This window comes from Macaca mulatta, chromosome 3, assembly GCF_049350105.2.
Source record: "Macaca mulatta isolate MMU2019108-1 chromosome 3, T2T-MMU8v2.0, whole genome shotgun sequence".
Taxonomy (NCBI): Eukaryota; Metazoa; Chordata; class Mammalia; order Primates; family Cercopithecidae; genus Macaca; species Macaca mulatta.
In genome coordinates, this window is record NC_133408.1 from 49,216,026 (window position 1) to 49,238,684 (window position 22,659).

A 22,659-nucleotide genomic window follows, 5' to 3' on the forward strand; every position below is an offset into this window, starting at 1 on the left:
TAAACACTGAAAAGGCATTTAACTAACTTAACACTCACAGGATCCCTACGAAACAGGTACAGTGTTTATTTCTGTTTCAAAGAGAGGGAAACTGAGGCCCAGAGAGGTGGAGTGAGTAACTTGCCTAGGGCGTCACTGCCCACAAGTGGCAAAGCTGCTTCAAGGTCTTTTTTTTTTTTTTTTTTTTTGAGACAGAGTCTTGCTCTGTTGCCCAGACTGGAGTGCAGTGGCCGGATCTCAGCTCACTGCAAGCTCCGCCTCCCAGGTTCACGCCATTCTCCTGCCTCAGCCTCCCAAGTAGCTGGGACTACAGGCGCCCGCCACCTTGCCCGGCTAGTTTTTTTGTGTTTTTTAGTAGAGATGGGGTTTCACCGTGTTAGCCAGGATGGTCTCAATCTCCTGACCTCGTGATCCGCCTGTCTTGGCCTCCCAAAGTGCTGGGATTACAGGCTTGAGCCACTGCACCCGGCCTCGGTTTGTTTTTTGTTTTTTTTTTTTTTTTGAGACAGAGTCTTACTCTGTTGTTGAGGCTGGAGCGCAATGGCACGATCTCAGCTCACTGCAAGCTCCGCCTTCCCGGCTCAAGCAGTCTTCCCACTTCAGCCTCCCAAGTAGCTGGGGCTACAGGCATGCGCCACTGTGTCTGATTGATTTTTGTATTTGTTGTAGAAAGGGGTTCTCACTGTGTTACTCACGCTGGTCTCAAACTCCTGGGCTCAGTCCCTCCCAAAGTGCTGGGATTATAGGTGTGAGCCACCATGCCCCTCAGGAATTCTTATTTTTTAGATGGAAATTTTAAATTGGCTTTTATTGGAATCTCATTGAATATGTAGATTTGGAGAGGCTTTAGAAAGCATTTTCGAGTTCTGATTGATTGTTTTAGATTTCATTCACAGGTGAATTTCATTCTATATATTTGACTCGAGGGATCCACAGAAACCATCTACATGGGCTTCACTTACTCTGGTTCATTGTGTGGGATACAAAATCGTCAAAATTGAAGGATTGATCATTGTGTCTGGAGCCAGGCATAAAAATAAACCTCACTCTGTTATCATAGGTGGCTGTGATTAAGATCGAGGGAAAGGTCGGCCCTGGGCCTCCTAACATTGACAGTTTCCTTCAGAAGATTAAGTGCGGCTTCATTTTTGGCCCGGGCCATCAGTAGCTTAAAGCCATTACTGTCTATTGGCTGTTTGGTTTGTCTGAAATATGGGGCCGGCCTCAGCCTATTTCCCTGGGGTCAGGTGTGTTCACATAATCAAAGTGCCAGGAACCCATATCGCATGCAAGCATGTGTGTTCAAATTAGCCTTCTCCGGGGAGGAATTCACAGTGCCGGGAGTACGTGCAGAGATGTTCTTTTGCACTTTTGCATTTTGAAACGTGCATCGCTTATGAGCGCAGCATTTTCAAGCCTTTTCTTGAGATCAGCTCGTTCAGTTACATGTGTTTTTGAAGATGACCATTTGTGAAGCCGTCAGCCACTGGCAAAGTGAAGAAAAATGAAGATTTCCGCCTGGTTGATGTGTGGTCGGGGAATTTCATTGGGCCAGTACAGCTCCCGTGATCTATTCAGAGAAGGGTGGTAGCTTCTGTTTCCTTGAATTAAAAGTTGTAGACAAGTATATTTTCATTTGTTTTGCTTATATATCTACAACCCATGAAAGGTATTTCATATGTATTTAAATGATTGCTTTGCCGCAATCAAGTAAAAATACTGGTTCACTTAACAGTGAATTGAGACAAGGAAAAGTGATATGTGAATAGAAATAAAGAAATTAAAGTAAAACAGGATCAGGGTAGGTTCTAGGGCTAATAATTTAAGAACAGAACATGTGGTTTAACTCTTTTTGCCTCTGTAAGGGGATGTGATATTTCTATTTTTCTTTTTACTGAAACTAGATCGTGAGATACGTTTTTCATTCATATTTAAAACTTGATAAAATGTTTGGCTTTATATTAATTTTCTCAATTATAAGTGGGAAATGAATTCGTTGATAACCCTTTTCAAGTAAATGAACTGATAGATTAGAACCAGAAGAGCCGAGAGTCATTTTTATTTTAAAATTCTTTTTGCATGAACACATCTGTAGTGCTGAGGAATATGTGGAAAATTGAAATATTGCTTCTCTCCTACCGTGTCTCCAGTGCCTCGATAAATCACCTTTTTTTTTTCCTTTTAAAATGTCTGGCCTTATAATTTATGTTTGCATAACCCATTACTAAATTCATAGTAGGTGTTTTAGTTGGCAGACATTATTCCAGGGATTTGGAGGAGTTAAAAAAAAATACAGACCCTTTGTTAGTATTTATACTAAGTGGACATTTTCCTTTTTTAACAATAACAACAAAAAAAGAATTAGATTTTTAAAAAAGAATTCGGCGCTATTTACCTTTTTCCTAGGCAAACGCTATTAAGTTCATATTCTCACATTATTCATTGTCTTCATGGAGATTAAGATTTCTTAATGGACTTTATAGCTTTTCTTTCTGTTTTTCAAAATTAGAACTGGCCGAAGAAAATACTTCTGATATTAAGATTGGACAAATTTCTATGGAATTTTCAGTAGGTGTCATGTTGTATAGGAGATAAACATTTCTGTTTTAGTAAGTTTTAGATTTCTTACCTCCCATTGACCATTTTGATCATAAAGTGAAGATGAATATATTCATTCATTTACTGCAGTCTTTGGTACTTGAACAGAAATAGCAATGTTCTCGGTTTGTTCGCATACTTGTGGCTTACCTTTGAGACTTTCTAATTTTTAACCAGACATTTAAAAATAGCCATTCTGTCTTTTAGCCCTAATTTAGAAAATCTTGTAGCGCTTTCCTTTGAAATGATGAAAAAAAAGTTCTTTCTGTTTTCTGTCATCAAAGTTTAAAAAGCGATGTTAGGGTATTTTAAAAGCCAGAAAGATCATGTATGGCGTGCTGAGGAAGTTTGCTTTGTTTGATCATTTTCTCTTCCCTTCACCCCCATCAGCTGGCTAATAATGTTTTCCATGTAAAACGTGTATCACAGCCTGTTGAAATCCCTGTGGTTAATCAGAAGAGAAGTTGTTTCTATCCTATGGAACCTTAATATAGTTGTCTCTATCCTATGGAACCTTAATATAGTTGTCAGCAGGTTTGTGGCATCTTTAGTCTCTTTGTGAAATAGAATGCCTGTTACTGTTTAAAGGATAATAGTATGTTAAACAGAAATTCAGAATTCACCACACTGTAACGATGATCTAAAGGTCAAGTTGTACAGTATAAACTTGAAAATCTCTCTCTGACTTCCTTTCCACCTAAATTAGAGCCTAAAAGTCATGAGAATTTTGTCTTATTTTTGTTTATTTTAGAGATAGCATAGGTAATGTTTTAAAAAGTTGCCGCCTTTTCGCTATAATGCGCTTTCATTATCAGAGATGTTTATTCTGGTTGTATTTCTCTGACAACCTTCAATACTTAACAGAATAATTTAGTTTGGATTCAAAGAAGTGCCTCTTCTATTTCTGTATTTGTTTCTAGAAACTTTGGGGTGGAGGGATTATTGTTCCTTCTTCCTGGCAGTGTGCAGGGTTTCACGAATCTGACTTTTAAAAGCTCAGCTCTCAGCCCCGAGCCTCTCATGAGTTAAAGAAAGGGTTTTTCAGCTTTCGGGAGACGAGAAACACATTTTATGGCTCTTCGTGAAGTCGCCTGCTCCGTCCACGTTCTGTCCTCTTCCTCCTTCCCGGTTTCTGGGCTCCCTGGCTCTTGTCATGAGGCTTTCAGTTTTGTGTCCCAGAAAGCACTCCCCTCCCCGGGGACGGTGCCATGCCAAGGCTGGGAGAAAGGAAAAAGGAGGTGTTTATCGCCCTGAAGATGCCTTCCAGCCTTTATTATTAACTCCCTTCCAAAGTAAACTTTCGGGTTTGTTTCAAGTCAGTTCTGGCCAAAGTACAGTTGGGTTTGCCGTGTTCTCTAGGAGTAGAGGTGAAAACAGCATTGCCCGGGGTAAGGAGCAGGAGGAGGAGGAGGAGGAAGGGTCCACTTATAGGAGTGGGTGGAGGGGAACTGTGAGACGGCTGCTGGGACAGATCTGACTTGGAGAGTGACGTGCATGAACGAACAAGACCCGGCTCTGTCCACGCTTTCACAGCTCTGTGTCCTGCCATCGGACATGCTGGCACGTCTGCTGTGGGTGCCCTGCAGTTCTCCGGGCACTCCTGGCCCAGCTGGGGAGGTTGGCATGGTATCCATCATTTTGATCTCAAGTAGTAAATGAAACTCTTGAGAGGGCAGCACCCAGCAGACGTTTGCAGCTAGAGACAGGGCTCTGGGGATGTGCAGGAACCTGAACCTGGTGTGGCAACGGTGTGGGGCTGTCACGAGGCGTGAGGAGTCTGGGGTGGTGTTGGGGACGGCACACGATGGTGGGACTCAGGCCAAGTGAAGCTTGGACTTTACCCTGCCTAAGGCCTTGCCAAGTGTCAGAGGGTACACACTTGGGAGTCACATGGCCAGGCTCACATTTCCAGCCGACGTTACACTCTACAGCCTGGCAGCAGATGGATGTTTGGGGACAGAGGTGGAGCCGGAACAGCTGGGACGCTGTTTTAGAGGACTTTGCAAGAAATACGCTCTTAAAACAAGGAAGCAGTGGTTATGTCTTACCCATTCAACAACGATCTGTTGTGGACCAGCTGTGTGCCAGGCAGTTGCAGGCCCTGAGGCTGCAGCAGTGAGCAGAAGGCCGAGGTCCCTGCCCTCGCGGTGCTTACATTCTAGTGGAGACAGACTTTAACCCACAGGGCAGGAAAACACTGTTCCAGGAGATGCAGGTGGGGGATTGTGACTGTGGAACTGGGGGCATAGAGGCATAGAGACAGTTTTGAAAGCACTTGGCTGAGAAGGATGTGAGGAGGGAAGAGGGAGGGTGCATCTGTAGACGGACCAGGTTAAGAATGAGGACTTCCCCATCCTGACAAGGGGGAGCCCCGAGCTTGTTTCCAGGTGTGACGGGGGTGGGGAGAAAGGGATTATTCCAAGAGGGGTGCGAATGTCATTTTCAGAGCGAGATAAAGGTCACAGAGTTTGGAAGGAGATGAGATCAGGCACTTGGGCTGGCAGGCGGACAGGAGGGAACTCAGGGAGATGGGAACCCCGGGGAGGAAGTTAGGGCAGGATCCCCTGGGAGTTTTCCCAGATACATAGGAGAAAAGGTTGTCCTTCGAGGGTGAGCGGGGGCTAAGTGCAGGGGACAGAAGAGAGGAAAGCCCCGCGGCCATCATGCCCGGCTACTGTGGGTGGTCTGGATTGGAGGCGGCAGCCGGGCTGTGTTTGTGCGGAGGGTGGCAGGGGGCCAGCGGAGGAAGCTGCCTAGGCGCCAGCCCTGCCGTCCCCACCGACCTCCTCGCTTTGGGGTTTTGCTTTCTGCCCTGGCCACGTGGGACTGGCTAGATGGAGGCTAGGTGGAGATCAGGCAGTCAGGGTTCCCGGCTCTCAGAACCGTAATGGTTAAGCAAGCAGCTTCGTTTCCAGGCACGCAGGAACTCCCCCGTGTCAGCGTTTTCCTAACATGGCTAATCATAAAAACCTCCTGGGTGTGTGTGTGCTTGTTAAAAATACTGTCCCTGGGCCCCACCCTAGACTTAGTGAGCCACAGTCACCGGGGAAGGGCCTGGGGACTTGCATTTAGAAACAGCACCTGGAATGCTTACTCCAAGGCCAGTTTGGGCCCCCTTCCGTGGCCTCCCTCTGTGTCCCTTCCTCCAGATGCTGATTGAGGATGTGTCCCCTTCCGGGGCTGTGGTTTGCATGTCTCTGTCTCTGTCACAAAGTAGATGCCTAGGGAGTGTGTGCTGCGTGGCTCCCTGAAGACCCTGCACTGGGGTGTCAGCACCCCAGCCCCCAGCTCCTCCCCCTGTGAAAGACATTAGCTCCTGGAGGGGCTCAAGTGGTAGAAATGAATCTTACCATCAGTGTTTAGACCTAAAAGCCATCTCCAGGTTATCACAGCATGAGACAGAGATAGAGGCAGAACCTGGTGGCTCTAGGATTATTTTTGAGCAAAGATCGCCCAAGCTTTGGCATAAGCCAGGGTTATTCACATGTCCGAGTCCCTGGAAATGGGGTGTGACGAGGTTGTGGGGGACCTTCAGAATGAGGGAAAAGGTATAAATCAAAATCGCATTTTTTAATTGAGACGGAGTCTCGCCCTGTCTCCCAGGCTGCAGTGCAGTAGCACAATCTTGGCCCACTGCAACCTCTGCCTCCCAGGTTCAAGCAATTCTCCTGCCTTAGCCTCCCGAGTAGTTGGGACTACAGGTACGTGCCACGACGCCTGGCTAATTTTTTTGTATTTTTAGTAGAGACGGGGTTTCACCACATTGGCCAGGCTGGTCTCGAACTCCTGAGCTCAAGTGATCCACCCGCCTTGGCCTCCTAAAGTGCTGGGATTATAGGTGAGAGCCACCACGCCCGACCTAATGATACAAATATTAGTAGATTTCTGCTTACTCACTTCATCACCACCAGCATTTTCTAGCAAATGTGAGTTCAGCAGACACCAAAGATTTTTATAAATCATAGGAGACAGTCTTGAACGTTGAGAAGATTCTGTTAACTCGTCTGTTCTACCCACACTCTTGCCCTTCCTCCCTCACAGAAAAGCCAGGAGAAAGGTGAATAATTGAATTACAGATGGCAGTAAATATTTGGATCTAGCTACTTATGAGGCCTGAATGATATCAGTCAGTACAAAGGGTTGATATCCATGTTTTTTGGGGTGTATGTGTGTGTGTGTGTGTGTGTGTGTGTTTGAGACACAGTCTCGCTCTGTCACTCAGGCTGGAATGCAGTGGTGTGATCATAGCTCACTGCAGCCTCAACCTCCCAGGTTCAAGTGATCCTTCCACCTCAGCCTGCTGGGTAGCTGGGACCACAGGTGTGTGCCACCACACCCAGCTAATTTTTTTGCAGAACAGGGTCTCACTATGTTGCCCAGGTTGGTCTCAAACTCCGGGGCTCAAATAATCTTCCTGTGTCGGCCTCCCAAAGTGCTGTGATTACAGGCATGAGCCACTGTGCCTGGCCAATATCCAGCATGTTGGGAGCCTTTTTTTGGTTACATTTCATCCTTATCTACTGACCTGGAGATACTGGTGTCAATCAGGTCTTCACTGGGGGAAGAGATTTTTTTAAAAAGTCAGATTTACACTCAGTAAGATTCACCCTTTTCAGATGTCCACTTTGATGAATTTTGACAACCACATATGGTCATGTGCCACTACCACTATTAAGACAGAGGACAGGCTGGGTGCAGTGGCTCACACCTGTAATCCCAGCACTTTGGGAGGGCAAGGTCGGCAGATCACCTAAGGTCAGGAATTGGAGACCAGCCTGGCCAACATGGCAAAACCCCGTCTCTACTAAAAACACAAAAATTAGTCAAGCATGATGGCTCACGCCTATAATCCCAGCACTTTGGGAGGCTGAGGCGGACAGATCACTGAGGTCAGGAGTTTGAGACCAACCTGGCCAATGTGATGAAACTTCGCCTCCACTAAAAACACAAAATTTAGCTGGGCATGGTGGTACAATGTCTGTAATCGCAGCCACTTGGGAGGCTGAGGCAGGAGAATCGCCTGAACCTGGGAGATGGAGGTTGCAGTGAGTCAAGATCATGCCACTGCAGTCCAGCCTGGGCAACAAGATCAAAACTCTGTCTCAAAAAAAAAAAGATATAGGATGATTCCACTCTCCCCCCACATTCTCCCAAGCCTCTATGTAGTCAGTCCCTTCCCCTACTCTCAGTCCATGGCAACCACGAATCTGTTTTTTGTTGGCATCATTTTGTATTTTCTGGAGTGTTATATAAAGGGATCATACCGCACGCAGTCTTTGAGGCTGGCTTCTTTCACTTAGCGCGGTACATTTGCAATTCAGCAGTGTGGCCGCTCTCAGTGCCAATTAGTATTCCATTGTGTGGATATACCACCGCGTGGAGGGATTTTTAAGGCTGGTCAGGCAGTGCTTATGTCACGGGCCCAACATCCAGTCCCCTGGGCCATTTAAAGCTGAGCACAGCCCCACACCTAACCCTCGTCCTAACGATTGTGTAGCCACTCTGCAGCTTCACATCCTGAATGTGAGCAGTCTTTTTTAAAGAAGGAGGTTTTGTGCCAGGTGCAGTGGTTCATGCCTGTAATCCCAGTAGTTTGGGAGGCTGAGGCGGGTGGATCACTTGAGCCCAGGAGTGGCCTGGCCAACACAGTGAAACCCCACCTCTAAAAAATGCAAAAATTATTGGTGGTGGGTATCTGTGGTCGCAGCTACTTGGGAAGCTGAGGCCAGAGGACCACTTGAGCGTGGGAGTTTGAGACCAGCTGGGGCAACATAGTGAGACCCCTCCATAAAAAATACAAAAATTGGGGTCAGGCGCGGTGGCTCATGCCTGTAATCCCAGCACTTTGAGAGGCTGAAGTGGGTGGATCAGGAAGTCAGGACCAGCCTGACCAATATGGTGAAACCCCATCCCTACTAAAAATACAAAAATTAGCCAGGCATGGTGGCAGATGCCTGTAATCCCAGCTACTTGAGAGGCTGAGACAGAGAATTGCTTGAACCCGGGAAGTGGAGGTTACAATGAGCCAAGATCGTGCCACTGTACTCCAGCCTGGGTGACAGAGTGAGACTCCGTCTCTAAAACAAAAAAAGCCGGGCATGGTGGTGTAAGCCTGTGATCCCAGCTACTTAGGAGGCTGAGAGGCAGGAGGATTGCTTGAGCCTGGGAGGTTGAGGATGCAGTGGGCACTGCACTCCAGCCTGGGTATCAGAGGGAGACCCTGTCTCAAGAAGAAAAAAAAAAAAGGAGGTTTTAGTGTTTGCAAAGCTGGCCAGTTTCCAGCCTGGGTCACCAGTGGAAAAAATATTTGAGTGTTGTTGGCAAGAGAAGCTCGCCCAGAGGCACACTCCATGAAGTCCCTGGCTCCCACCAGGGGTGCCTGTGATGGAGGGCAGGCTGTGGTGCCTGTGGGCACGCACAGGTGAGACAGAAGGAGTAAGGGGTTATTACTCCCGGGCGCAGCTCTGCCTGGAGGCCAGATGTCCTCCTTCCTTCGATCTCTGAATTACAGATGCTCTTCTAGTATTTTCTTATATTGATAGATATATGTGTATATATATCAATGTAAGATATATATCAATATAACACACACATATGTATGTGTGTGTGTGTGTGTTTTCTTGTTGTTCTATTTCTTATATTGTCATTTGATTCCTTTGTCCTTTAACTTGCAAGTGAATGTGTTTTCTTATTAGATTGTAAGCTCTGGGAAGGTAAGACCAGCACTTCAATCCTCCCAGATCCTTGGTTGGGCATGTTATTGATCAGTCCACATCTATTGCTTGGCTGATTGACTAAATGCTGTGGTGCCCATGTTCACTGAGGGATTCCAGACCCCTGTCTAGCCCAAGGATGCCTCACAGTGGGAATGCTGGCACAGCTGTCTTGGCAATCAGTAGACCATCCTGTTAGTTCTTCAAGCCCAGAGAGGGTCAGTGACTTGCCCGGAGTCACACAGCAATCCATTAGTGAGGCCAGCCCCTTCCGTTTCTCTTGTAGTGAAGAGCTCCTCACAGTTTATTTGCATACTGTAAATTTGCAGAGTCAGAAGGAAAAGGGCAGGGAGCTGGGCTTCCTTGAGGCAGGTGGCTCTTTTAAAGCTGGAGCATGTTGTCGCCAATCTGAGCTTGCTTCCAGGGATACAGTCAGCCGGGCAGCCTGTTCCCATCAACCTGAGCCCTGATGGAGGCCTGGACCTGACAGGCTGCCTGGGGAACTCACTGGGAGGAGGGCGGGTCGGGGGAGACCCAGGAGCCATGCTGGAGTCTCTCTGGCCTACTTTTTGCCATAGTTTGAAGGGAAAGTGAGTGAATTGCCAGGCTCAACCTGCAGTTTCCCCAAAACTTGCACAGGATTGGCCTTCATCACTGCATGGGGAGATCTCCTTTGGGGGTCTGCTTCGTGGTAGCTGGGGTGTCCCTGAGGAATACCTGGCTTTCCTCACTGTTCCTAGAGTATCTTAAAGATGAAAATGGAAGAAAGTGCTCACATCTTTGTTTTGTGCTGCAAGCAAAGTCTTGGAAAAATGAATGATGCCAGTGGAATCTATTTATTGTAATTAATTTCCTCAAGCTACGGGATCGCCTTTTCTTGCTGAGATTGCCGTTTGGCAGTTGCAGGTCAATAGCCCGATTCTGAGAGTGGATGTCTCTCTTCCCTTCTCTGGTAGTTTTCAGGTCGGGGCATTCCTGAACTCCATCTGCCTCATTTCAGGCTGGGATCACAGTTCAGGAGCGAAGGCTTTATGATATTAACTAGTCAACAGATACATTCTTTGAAGAATTTCTGTGTTTTTAATTACCCCACGCAAGCCTTTGGACGCAAGGGTTATGAGGGGCATTTTGCATTGCTAAATTCCAGCCTTGATTGCAAACCTTAAAAGAGCAGAAACTGCTCAGAACAAGTTGTTAAAAGCACAGACACAAGGGAAAGGTTCCTCTCTCTCCCTCCCCCTCTCTCTGTCCCTGTTTTTAAGTCCTTTCAGCTGGAAGTGAAACTGCAACATTATCAAACATGCCAGTACACACTGTTTCCCAGGCCTGTTTTTGCATGAGTTGGGGTAGAAATGTACCCAGCTTCTGTTCCAGTAGGTGGAGAAAGATGCTTAAATCCTAGAAGCACCGTTCACCTACCTTTTTAGGGTACTGCAGGTTTAGCTCGAGGGTTGGAGGGCATCCAGAAAAGCATGACTAAGAGAGAAAAAGACTACTCCCAAAGCTAACAGGGTGGAGTATCATAGCCAGGACAGGAAAATTCCCAGCAGGGAAATGGCCTGTCTGTAACGCAGACACATTGGGTCATAGGTTTGCTTTCACAGAATAAGTGAATCGGAACAAACGTCTTTTTTGAATTTCATTCCAAGAGGCCCAGTTTCTGCAGGTGTGTCTTTTCAATCTCACCTTGTATTCAGTATTATTTCAAGCAATCTCCATTTGAAGCAGTGTCTATTCCAGACCAAAAAACCTGGCTAAAAAATGTTGTTATTGTTGTTTCTGAGACAGGGTCTTTCTCTGTCGCCCAGGCTGGAGTGCAGTGGTGTGGTCTCAGCTTACTGCAGCCTCGACCTCCTGAGTTTCAGCGATCCTCCCACCTCAGCCTCCCTAGCAACTGAGACCACAGATGCCCGCCACCATACCCGGTGAATCTTTAAATTATTTGTAGACAGGGTTTCCCCGTGTTGCCCCAGGCTGGTCTCGAACCACTCCTGTGCTCAAGCGATCCCCCTGCCTTGATCTCCCAAAGTACTGGGATTACAGGCATGAGCCACTGCAGGCCTCCCAGACTCTGGGTTGCTTTTCCTGTTGTGAGGGCAACTTGAGCTCCTCCACCGATTGCTCCAAGCCTTTGCTCCAGCTCTTGGTGCCTGAGGTGGTGGGAGCAGCATGGCCTTTGCTGCACACGGACCTGGGCCCAGATCTAGGTTCCATCGGCTGCTGGGAGATCAGTTCCCTTCTCTGCACCTCCATTCAGCTTGGACAGGAATCTGTCCTTCCTAGAACAGCTGTGATTAATAACTGAGACCACACCTGTGTTCGCTGTGGCTTAGTGCCGTGCACACAGGTACCTAGTGGATGTTAACTTTCCTCTCCATCCTGGTCAGTGCTTAATTTTGTTTTTTGTTTTGTTTTGTTTTGTTTTTGTTTGTTTTGTTTTTTTCAAGATAGATTCTTGCTCTGTCACCCAGGCTGGAGTGCCGTGGCACAGTCTTGGCTCACTGCAACCTCCATCTCCCGGGTGCAAGTGATTTTCCTGCCTCAGCCTCCTGAGTAGCTGGGATTACAGGTGCCCGCCACCATGCCTGACTAATTTTTGTATTTTTAGTAAAGACAGGTTTTCACCATGTTGGCCAGGCTGGTCTCAAGCTCCTGAGCCCAAGTGATCCACTCGCCTCGGCCTCCCAAAGTTCTGGGATTATAGGTGTGAGCTACTCCACCCAGCCTCTGGTCAGTGCTTCTGTTGAGTTCAAGAAAAATGACCAATTCATGCAAAACTCTGAGGGGCAGACACTCTCCCACGCTGTGGCGACTGACGTCAGTGCTGCTTTCGGTGTCTTTGTGCAGTGTTGGTTGGTGTTTGCTCTCAGATGGGCTGTTTTCAGTATCACGTATCGTATGCAGGGTGCAGAGGGGCTCGGCTTACATACCGAGAGTCAGAGGACTCGTGCGGTCACAAGTAGGTTGGGAACAGTGTCCCCTAATGGATGAGTTTTGGGCTTTTTAAAAAAAAAAAAAAAAAAAGCAGGGGCATTGATGAGTCTCGTTGGCACCTTTTGGCTTGTTGAGGCTCGGGATCTAATATTGGTCTCTGCTGTATACCTAGCACAATACCTGCCACTTAGGCATTCCATAAATATCGTTAAGTAAGTGAATTAGGTCGGGTGCGGTGGCTCACGTCTGTAATCCCAGCACTTATGGAGGCCGAGGCAGGTGGATCACGAGGTCAGGAGATCGAGACCATCCTCGCTAACACGGTGAAACCCCGTCTCTACCAAAAATACAAAAAATTATCCAGGCGTGGTGGCAGGCGCCTGTAATCCCAGCTACTCGTGAGGCTGAGGCAGGAGAATGGCATGAACTCGGGAGGTGGAGCTTGCAGTGAGTCGAGATGGCGCCACTGCACTCCAGCCTGGGTGACAGAGCGAGACTCCGTCTCAAAAAAAAAAGAAAAAAAAAGTGAATTGGGCTGGGTGCCATGGTTCACACTTGTAATCTCAGCACTTACGGAGGCCGAGGTGGGAGGATTTTCTTGAGCCCAGGAGTTTGAGACCAACCTGGGCAACATAGCTAGACCGCGTCTCTATTTAAAAATAATAATTAAAAAAATGACAACTTGAGCCACACACAGGTTCTTGCCAAAGCCTCCATTAGTGCTGTGACTCAGGAAGGAAAACTTGTTTTTTTCTTCAGTTGACTGGGCTCAGCCATCCCAGGTGTGAGTGACCCAGGCCTTGAGAACAGGTACTTGATCTGTAGGGAGCCCTGTCCCCACCCAGGGAGACTGTCCCAGCCCCTCCCGATGGCTCCTTCCAGAGAGCGGCTGGGTTGCAGGGGGTAGTCGTGTCCAAGAGTCCTGCAGGATGGAGTGGGAAGGGGCGGGAGGGCTGCCCTGCACCGCCAGCTGTTCATCTACCCCAGTGCCATGGAAACAGAGCTCCTGCTTTTCCCCAGGAAGGCGCTGATACATTTATAGGCTAGCATTCAACATCAGCAATGTGCTTTGGCAGGCTCAGCAGTAAGACATAAACCCACCAAGGTCTGGGGGAAGCACTGGGTGTTACCGTCCTGGCTCACGCGGGAGACCCATGCTCCTCCGTGACCATTTGTGGCCAGTGAGCCACCAGTTGACACCAGCGATCCAGCTCTCTGCACCTCTCACTTCACAGATGAGGGAAGTGGGGACCTGCCTAAGGTCACGCTTTAGTGAATTTCTCAAATCAAACCCAGGATCTGGAATTTTTCTTCTGAGCTCCTGCTAAGAGACCCTGGTTCGTTTCCTCTGGGCAGTCTGTGTCATCCGCTGTGGCGTGTCTGTTCGTGGGTGATTCTGTTTCTGTTTTTAAACCCTGTGCCCTATGGTTGGTGCTTTTCCTCCTGGAGGGTCCTGCGGACCTGCAGCAGTCACCTTGGGCCACCCAGGGAGCAGGTGGGCACACCCAGGTTGCATCTGTCGCCACACTGGTGCGGGCTGTATGGCACATCACTGCTGTCGGGTTCGCTCCACTTGGTATGAAATGAGAGGGCCTTTTTGCTGAAGTAAGGTGTTGCAATTTAGCCTGGGGATGAAGCTGCTGCTTCCAATACCCAGAGTTAAGACCAAATGCCACAAGAGTGAGAAAATACAACAGCATTGCACTTTCCCAGAAAGTGTCACCCCAGGGTGCCACCCCACCTCCCAAGCCCACTCTGGGACTCCTTCCACACACAGTCACCCACAGATTACCAAGCCTGTGGGGCAGGTGCTGGGTGCGTGTTGGGAGTCGGGGGTGGATGAGGATGAGGTCTTTTGCAGACACAGGGCAGAGCGACCTCAAGGCAGAGCCACGAGGGCCTGTATGCAGCAGCTCCAACCCAGGCAGGCTCAGGCTCTGCACCTTCAGCTACAGGATACATTTGCTTTTGACACCTCCGCTGTCATTCAGACACAAAGCACACCACCACCGAAACCACTCCACAGAATGTAGAGTTTCCTGCCAGGAAAATAAAATAAATTAAGTCACTAATACTTTTATTTAAATTGTGAATACATTTCCTCTCTGCTGCATTTTGTAATTTATACCTGGGAGTTAATTTATTGTTATTTACAGTTGCACAAGGACTCATGGAAACGACTTGTGTATCGAGTGTTCTCTTCGTGCCGGGCACAGTCCTAGGTGCTGGGGGAGGCAGGTCACAGTCCTGGCCTCGTAGAGCTGATGTTCTGAACGAGAGTTGAGTCCCCAGTGGGACATCTTGAGAGCCCAGTGCAGGTCCTGGCCAGGGCTGTGGGGACTGAGGGGAAGACCTGGATGGCGGGAGGAGTAGGAACAAGATCTACAGGATTCTGTGCACAGGGCTGCAGGCCGAGAGGGAGGAGTCAGGGGTTCTAGTCGGCCAGGTTCAGGGAGCTGGGCGTGTCTGCAGTCCCAGACCTCCTGTGCACGGGAACGTGGTTCTGATGAGCCTGCATCGCCTTCCCTTCCCTCCACCACCTATGGGTCTGGGTGGCAAGAAGAGTTCTGGCTCTGTCAGCCAAGGTCGGGTACACCAGAGGCACAGGACTTGGTTTAGGAGTCAAGACAAGGCGTCTGTTTATTCAAATAATGAGTTCTATGCACCTCCAATGACTGGGTCTATGGTCAGGAGGGCGGCACCTGGCGAGAGGTCAAGGTAGAATTGTGGATTTGGAAGGGTGGGGGATGGAAGGCCCCAGAGCGATCGGGGACTGAGAAGGTGACGACATTCTCTAGTGCAATGTGTGGACAGACAGAGTAGAAGAATCAAAACCAGTCTTGAAGTGACAGGTGGGTCAGAGGGCAGCTTTCTCAGGACTCGGGTCAGGAAGAGAAGGGTTTCCAGCAGGAGGGAAGATTGCGCTTAGAAAGAGAAGGGTGTGCTGGGCTTGATGGTTCACGCCTGTAATCCCAGCACTTTGGGAGGCCAAGGTGGGTGGATGACCTGAGGTCAGGAGTTCATCTTGAGACCAGCCTGGCCAACATGGTGAAACCCCGTCTCTACTGAAAATACAAAAATTAGCCCAGCGTGGTGGTGGGTGTCTGTAATCCCAGCTACTCAGGAGGCTGAGGCAGGAGAATCACTTGAACCTGGGAGGTGGAGGTTGCAGTGAGCTTGGATCGCGCCACCGCACTCCAGTCTGGGTGAAAAGAGCGAGACTCTGTCTCAAAAAAAAAAAAAAAAAAAAAAAGATAAGGTTTCTAGCAGGAGGGTCAGTGATGGTCAAGCTTGCAGCTGGCAAATGTTGGGTTGGATTTGGGGTGGGGAGTTAGGCCAGGAGCTGGTGGAGGGGGACAGGGGAAGGAAAGATCACTGTCTGCTAAGCCTTTCAGATGAGTTCCCCATGGTCATCAGAGGTAGGTCTTGCTGTCTTCATTTTACAAAAGATGAAAGCCACAGGAGGCGTAGACTTGCTTGGAGAATTCGTACTCAGTTCAGGGGACTCTAGCATTGATGCTCAGCCCACACTGCCACTGGGGAGGGCTCAGGGGCCAGTGTTAAGTGAGACCAAGGAGGTGGCACCCCTGAACCAGTCTGTCCGTGAGCTCGGTGGTGAGAAAACGGTGCACAGCGAGGGGAGCCACAGAAAGCCCGGGATGTGTCACCCAGAGTTTCAGCTGGGAAAGGGCAAAGCCGATTTGGGTGGGAAAGTGGAAGCAGGTCCCAAGAACGAGGAAGCAGTGACCAACTTTTATTTTAAATGTTTTGATCACAGATTTAAAACTTGAGTAACTTCACTGCAAAATGGCCGGGCACGGTGGCTCACACCTGCAATCCCAGCCCTTTGGGAGGCTGAGGTGGGAGGATCCATTGAGTCCAGGAGTTGGGAGACCAGCCTTGGCAACATAGTGAGACCCTGTCTTAACAAAACAATTAAAGAAATAGCTAAGTGTGGTGGCGTGTGCCTGTAGTCTCAGCCACTTGGGAGGCTGAGGCAGGAGGATTGCTTGCACCCAGGAGCTTGAGGCTGCAGTGAGCCGTGATCATGCCACTGCACTCCAGCCTTAGCAAGAGCGAGACTCTGTCTCAAAAAAACAAAAACCAAAAAACCACCTCACTGTTCTAGGCATGAGCCCGACCTTAAATATTTACCCCATGTCCAACCATAAGTTAATCCTGCACACACCTTCATCAGTTTCTTAAAGAAACTGGTGCCCCAGCATGGGGCATGCCAACGTATTAGACAGGCAACAACTTAGACATGGGGACGAAATATATTCCATCTTAAATCTCAAAGTGCACAATACAGTCTCTAAAATTAAAGAAAAGAAAGATTTATTTCCAAAAAAGCCCACAGTGAAATAATTGTCTCAGTCTGTGGAGAGAGCTAATTTGGACAGAATCACATATTTTGATTCCTGGGATTTTTTTAAAAGGAATCTTTTAAAGCAGTAAATGAAATATTTTTGGATGTAGACGAAAATGACTTACTTAGCCATTCCACTGGCAATGTGGAAAGGATGAAGACCAAGTTTGAGTTAGCAAGGACACCTTCAGAAAGTTCAGCTCCCGGGAAATGTTGACCCCAGCCATCCTTGTCTGTATTTCCTCAGGACTATTGCTTACGGAATTAATTGGGACTAATTTCTGTTGCACCTGATCTCCAGCCAAAACACTCACATTTTGCCTCATCTTTGCAGAGACCTGGGCTGAGTTTTATCTCTGCGTCACTGCCGAGTTCCCTGCCCCCGCTCCGTTAACAGAGCTATAATTAACTCACAGGACGCCAGGCAGCCAGATTCGGCCAGGCGCCAAGAAATCAGCCCCAATTACTATATTCACATTGTCAGTAATGCCCACTTCACAGCTTCTGCTAATTTGAAATGGCAAGTTCCAACTTTCCATAGTAAAATTACCATTTTTGTCCTATTCTATTACATGGTGATATTTGTCCATTATTTGGGCTCCGTAAACTTGGCATTATCACGACAATTAGTTGTTGAGGGTTTTCTAAAATGATTTGCAATTACATCTCTTAAGCGGAAAACTGTCTGCTCTGATGGAGTGAGAATCCATTCCCTCTGTGCCCTAGATCCACTTTAGGAATTGGCTTTTCATAGGGGAACGTGGTGCCTTGGGATTTTATAATAAAGTCCAGCCTTTAAAATAAGGGCTAGCCTTGGAACGTTCCCTGCATTGTAGATTTCCAGTGTTCAAGTTGTCTGATTTCTTTATAAAGATGGAGAAGTGTCTCTGTCCCTCTGGGTCTCTGGAGTTCCCTTGGGTCTGGGCCTCTGTATCTGGATCCCCTCAAGCCCTGCTTTGTTGTAAGAGCCAGATTAGCCAGGGGCTCCTGGTTGGTGGCTCTGCTGGAGCATCACAGTCTCTTTTCTCTGACATTTGCTGACCTTCAGCCCGCCCTGGTACAGGAGCATCCCACTGAGGTCCTCTGTTTTCCAGAGTCCTGTCCCTGAGGAATCACCTGCCTGAGTCCATAAGCTTGGGACTGGCTGGCCTGATTGGGTTGTACATTTTGTTCTCTTTTCGGCAGAGAAACCTCAGGAGGCACCATGCCAGGCCACTGGCCCCCTGCAGGTGTGTCTGAGTGTGGCCCAGGACCCTGGCCATCACTGGTCTGCAACAAGATAAGCACAGATGTTCAGAGTAGGTGTCTAGAAATGTTCATAGCAATTTAATGTGACGGTGACATCCAAGTGGCATTTTAATTTATTTTATAAAGATCTCAGTCCACAATGGGCTGGAAATTTAAAAATCTGTTGTGTGTTCTTCTCCCACAGATTGTTTGACAAACATTGGTCATTATTTAATCTCCTCATCTCTGATTGAATTTCACTGTGATCATTTACTGTGGCTAAGGCAGAGTGCTTGCTTTTTTTTTCCTTTTTCTTTCTTTATTTCTTTTTTTTTTCCCCCTTTGAGACAGAGTCTCGCTTTGTCACCCAGGCTGGAATGTAGTGGCACAATATTGGCTCACTGCAACCTCCACCTCCTGGGTTCAAGCGATTCTCTTGCCTCAGCCTCCCAAGTAGCTGGGATCATAGGTGCACATCACCATGCCTGGCTAATTTTTGTATTTTTAGTAGACATGGAGTTTTGCCATGTTGCCCAGGCTGGTCTTGAACTCTTGACCTCAGGTGATCCACCCACCTCAGCCTCCCAAAGTGCTGGGATTATAGGCATGAGCCACCGTGCCCAGCAAGTGCTTGCTTTTTCTGCTAGACAGTGGTCCCCAGGCCCAGTCCCTGAGAGAGGGGCTTCTGAGAGGTGAAGGAGGCAGGAGTTCTTGCCCCTGACTCAGGGACTGGTGTCTCCTGGGCGTTATCACAGATGGGCTGGTTATTACCCCACAGGATCTGACAGTTCCAGTACAAGCTTCTTTGCTGAGACGGAGTCTCGCCGTGTCGACCAGGCTGGAGTGCAATGGCGCGATCTCGGCTCAGTGTAACCTGCGCTTCCTGGGTTCAAGCGCTTCTTGTGCCTCAGACTCCCGAATAGCTGGGATTACAGGCACCCGATATCACACCCGGCTAATTTTTTTATTTTTGGTAGAGACGGGGATTCACCTTGTTGGTTAGGCTGGTCCTGAACTCCTGATCTCAGGTGATCCGCCCGCCTCAGCCTCCCAAAGTGCTGGGATTACAGGCGTGAACCACTGCGCTCGGCCCAGAAGACTTCTATTTTATGAGATAAGAAAATTATATTAAATTAAAAAAAAAAAAACCCAGTAAATTATATGAAATTCAAATTTCATGGCCCATAGTTTGTTTTTTTAAAAAATTGTAGTAAAATACACATAACATAAAATGTACCATTTGAGTTATTTTGAAATCTACAGTTCAGTGGAATTAGGTACATTCAGTGTTGTGCAAGCCATCACTGCCATCCATCTCCAGAACTTTTTCATCATTCCATACCTCACCTCCATAAATAAAGTTTTATTGGCACTCAGCCATACTCATTTGTTTATCTATTGTCTGTGGCTGCTTTTCTGGGCTACAGCGGCAGAGCTGAGTAGTTGCAACAGAGACCATATGGCCTGCAAAGCTTAAAATATATTTTTTTCTTCTTTCTTTTCTTTTTTTTGTGGAGATGAGGTCTCACTATGTTGGCCAGGCTGGTCTCAAAATCCCGAACCCAGGCAGTCCTCCTGCCTTGCCTCCCAAAGTGCTGGGATTACAGGCATGAGCCACGTAGAATATTTACTATCTGACCCTTTCCAGTAAAACTCGGCCAACCCCTGTCCCAGTGCACACTCGCCTTACTTCTTAGTTACCATAGCAACTGCCTAACTGGTCTCACTTCCTTCGGTTTCATTCCCTTTCTGTGTATCTGCCCCCGGAGGAGTTTTTCCAAGATACAATTCCGATTGATTAACTTCCCTGGGTTAAAATCTTTTAGCAGGCTGGTACAGTGGCTCAACTTGTGATCTCAGAACTTTGGGAGGCCAACATGGGCAGATCACTTGAGACCTGGAGTTCCAGACCAGCTTGGGCAACATAGCAAAACACTATCTCTACTAAAAATACAAAAAATAAGCAGGGTGTGGTGGTGCACGCCTGTGGTCCCAACTACTTGGGAGGCTGAGGTGGGAGGATCGCTTGAGTGGGTGGCAGAGGTTGCAGTGAGCTGAGATCGTGCCACCGCATTCCAGCCTGGGTGATAGGGGGAGACACTGTCTCAAAAAAAAAAAATTCCTTTAGCAGCATCCCGTAGACTAATGCCATGTCTGGGGACATGAGTCCCAGGATAACTGCACTAGTTATTAAAGGCTCTGTAAACTCTTGCAGAAAAGAAACCTGCTGAACATTGATCAACCCAGTACCCTTCAAAACTCAGTGACTGTGCAAGTCTTTTTGGTTTTTACTTTTTTTTTTTTCTTTTTTTGGAGACAGAGCCTTCTCACTCTGTGGCCCAAGCTGGAGAGCAGTGGCGTGATCTTGGCTCACTGCATCCCCTGCCTCACAGGTTCACACCATTCTCCTGCCTCAGCCTCCAGAGTAGCTGGGACTACAGGCGCCCGCCACCATGCCGGGCTGATTTTTTGTATTTTTAGTAGAGGTGGGGTTTCACCGTGTTAGCCAGGATGGTCTCGATCTCCTGACCTTGTGATCCCCCTGCCTCAGCCTCCCAAAGTGCTGGGATTACAGGCATGAGCCACCGCGTTTTTCCTTTCTTATCACCCATTCTCATAGCCTACAGCAGGGATTGGCAAACTGTTTACTGTAAAGAACCAGATGGTAAAATACTATCGGTTTCGGCAGAGCCATATGGTCTCTTACAAAGACTCAACTCTGCTGTAAGGTAGCCATAGATAATACAAAAATGGTGGGCGTGGCTGTGTGCCGATAAAACTTTATTTAAAAAGACAATCAGGCCCATTTGAACTCCTGTCCTATAGAGCAGTGGCTGTCAAGGTGTGGCCCAGACCAGCAGCATCACAGGACCTGGGGACTTGTTAGAATTGCAGATTCTGACCAGGCATGGTGGCTCATGCCTATAATCCCAATACTTTGAGAGGCCAAGGTGGAAGGATTGCTTGAGGAGTTCAAGACCAGCCTGGGCAACATAGCGAGACCCCATCTCTACCCAAAAAAAAAAAAAAAAACAAAAATTAGCTGGGTGTGGTAGCATATGCCTGTAGTCCCAGCTACTCAGGAGACTTGAGGATTGCTTGAGACCTGGAAGGTCAGAGCTGCAGTCAGCCGTGATCGTGCCACTGCACTCCAGCCTGGGCAACAGAGCAAGACCCTGTTTCAGTAATAAACAAATTAAAAGTACAGATTCTCAGGTCTACTCCAAACCCGCTGAATCAGAAAATATGAGGGCAGGCCCAGCCGCCTGTGCCTTAACCAGCTCTCCTGGCTAAGGCATGAGATCCATGCTACGGAACCCCGAGTACCTTTCAGAACATGTTGACCTCATTTGCAGGGATCAGTGGCCCTTTGCCATATGGCCTCTGGCCAGTGTCCCTCCCTCATCTGGTGGAGTTGGTACCGATGCCGAACCACCTGTGGGTTCTGAACATGCCTTCATTTCTCCCGCCCATGCATTTGCACAAGTGTGGTCCTGTGTGGGACCACTCGCCTTTCTGCCACCACCTTCTCCCCCACTGCGCCGTGCTGGTCTCGGCTGGGGGCTTATCTGGTCCCAGAGGTGCGTTGGGAGGTCCCCACCCCTTCCCCCTGCCCGTTGCGTTTTCTACCCCTGCGCTGGGTGTGCATAGGTGTGCAGGGTACATCTGTATGTCCTTCTGCAGTCACTGACTTGATTGTCTGCCTTTCCCCAGAGGATGTGGGCTCTGTCGGGACATTTTATCCATCTGTTTGCAACATGAAATAGACACCTCCGAAATGTGTGTGTGTTCCATAAATGAAGGAGCAGAGGGACCCCCTTGGAGCATCTCAGAGGCCAGGAAGCCTGGCTTCTCGCCGCCCTGCCCACTCCTCACGTGTGAGGAGGACTGGGGAAGTCGAGTCAGCCCTCGGGGGTTCCTGATTTTCTCCAGTTCTGGGAAGAGCTCGCAGTGGAAGGCCTCCCAGCCGTTTCCTCTTCTCCCTCAACTCTGACTCACTAATTGATTAATGTTTGGAAATTGTGACTCATCTTGTTAGAGAAGGAAAAGGAAATTTTATTCTCTTCATTCTCCCTCCCTTTCAAATTAAGTATTAAATAAAAAGTGGCTGATGTTCCACTTGGTGCGGTAAGAAGCATTTAAATACATTCCCGGCCCTCATAATTGGTGGCTTCTTGCAGAAAGGTACTTATTAGAAGAAAAACATTTCCCTATGTGTTGGTGTTCGGCCTTCTCGTTGATGCAATTACACGGTGAGTTGGTGAGCGAATCTACCTTCCCCCTTTTTGAAGGTATTTGTGGCAGCTCCTGTTGTAGGAATCGGGGGAGAGGAGCCACTTCTCTTTTAGTAAGAAATGCGAAGAGTGGCCTCTCCACCTTCAGAGTTTCAAAATGAGTTCACTCGGGTGGTGAGTAATGATGTCTTAAGCTGACTTATTAAAGGCGGAGGAATAAGATGTTCTCGCTTTACCTCACGTACCAAATATAGATAAGGCGCTGGATCAGCAGGGCCTCAGGCCCGTGCCAGGACACAGTCGGGCCTGGCGATGTCTGTTTTGTCTCACGATGTGGAGGGTTGAAGGGGAAGCACAGCCTTTGCTTTTAAGGGTTTTCTTCTGGGAAATCCACACACACACAAAAAAAAAAGGCATTTGTTCACTTCTCACGTTGCGATGTTGAAATTATGGCTTGGAGTTTTACATTTGCCTTTTAATTCTCTTTATGGGCAGCAAGCATGTCTATATGTCTTAGGCTCTTGGTTCTGGAAGACCAAGTAACTTCGGTATCATTTCAAATTGTAACCCTCTGATCTGGGCA

General features: G+C 48.1%; 1 protein-coding gene and 2 long non-coding RNA genes across 30 annotated transcripts in view; 2 read left to right on the plus strand and 1 right to left on the minus strand.

Moving 5' to 3' along the window:
- The window catches only part of CUX1 (cut like homeobox 1), a 472,306-nt gene that overhangs the window by 118,516 nt on the left and 331,131 nt on the right, over positions 1 to 22,659 (plus strand).
- LOC144339743 (uncharacterized) lies at positions 476 to 21,974 on the plus strand. Its single transcript, XR_013415117.1, has 2 exons — positions 476 to 2,051; positions 20,793 to 21,974. It is a non-coding gene; the product is annotated as an uncharacterized LOC144339743 (long non-coding RNA).
- LOC144339765 (uncharacterized) lies at positions 6,791 to 12,335 on the minus strand. The gene is made up of 2 exons (XR_013415140.1): positions 11,983 to 12,335; positions 6,791 to 8,175 (listed from the first exon to the last, which is right to left on the minus strand). It is a non-coding gene; the product is annotated as an uncharacterized LOC144339765 (long non-coding RNA).